Genomic DNA, 726 nt, shown 5'->3' with positions numbered 1-726 from the left:
AAACATTCTACAGTAGGAGCACATGCCCAAAAAGGACAGCAATTGTTTCTTCGTGTGAGGCTTTGGAATTTGCTGGATTGCTTGAACTCTGTCTTGACCAATGGCCTTCCCTTGTTCAGATATTAAGTGACCTAAGAACTTCACCAGTTGTTGCACAAATTGTAGCTTTGCGAGACTAGCTTTGTGCCCTTCCCTTGCTGGATGGCAGAGCAATGCAAGGGTATCTTTCTCACATTGTTCCTCTGTTGGTGCTGCTATTAAGCAATCATCTACATACAGCAGAAGCGCTGACCCTGGGGTTAAAACAAGAGACTCTAGACTCCTGCATAGAGCCTCATTATATATGGTGGGGGGACTCACAGTAACCTTGACAAAGTCACGTAAAGGTATACGATTTTCCTTTGAATGAAAAAGTGAACCAGATTGACTCTCTGGGTGTACTGGTTACACTAAAGAAAGCATTTGCTAAATCCACAACAGAGAACCATTTACTGTCCGGTGGAATGTGAGGTTATATAGTTGGGAACATTTGGGGCGTGTGGAACAACAGCGTTATTGACTGCCTGCAGGTCTTAAACAAACCTCCATTCCTCTGGTTCACCCGGAATATTTGCGTTTTTGACTGGAAAAATGGGTGTTCTCGCTAGTGAGTTTTCACCGGGGATTATCACTCCAGCCTTTAGGAGGGATTCAAAGACTGGAGTAATTCCTTCGATAGCCTCGGGT

The sequence above is a fragment of the Chiloscyllium plagiosum genome, unplaced genomic scaffold, assembly GCF_037043375.1.
Source record: "Chiloscyllium plagiosum isolate Xiang-an unplaced genomic scaffold, Cpla_swu_hap1 HiC_scaffold_27, whole genome shotgun sequence".
Classification (NCBI taxonomy): Eukaryota; Metazoa; Chordata; class Chondrichthyes; order Orectolobiformes; family Hemiscylliidae; genus Chiloscyllium; species Chiloscyllium plagiosum.
This window is presented reverse-complemented; position numbering follows the sequence as displayed.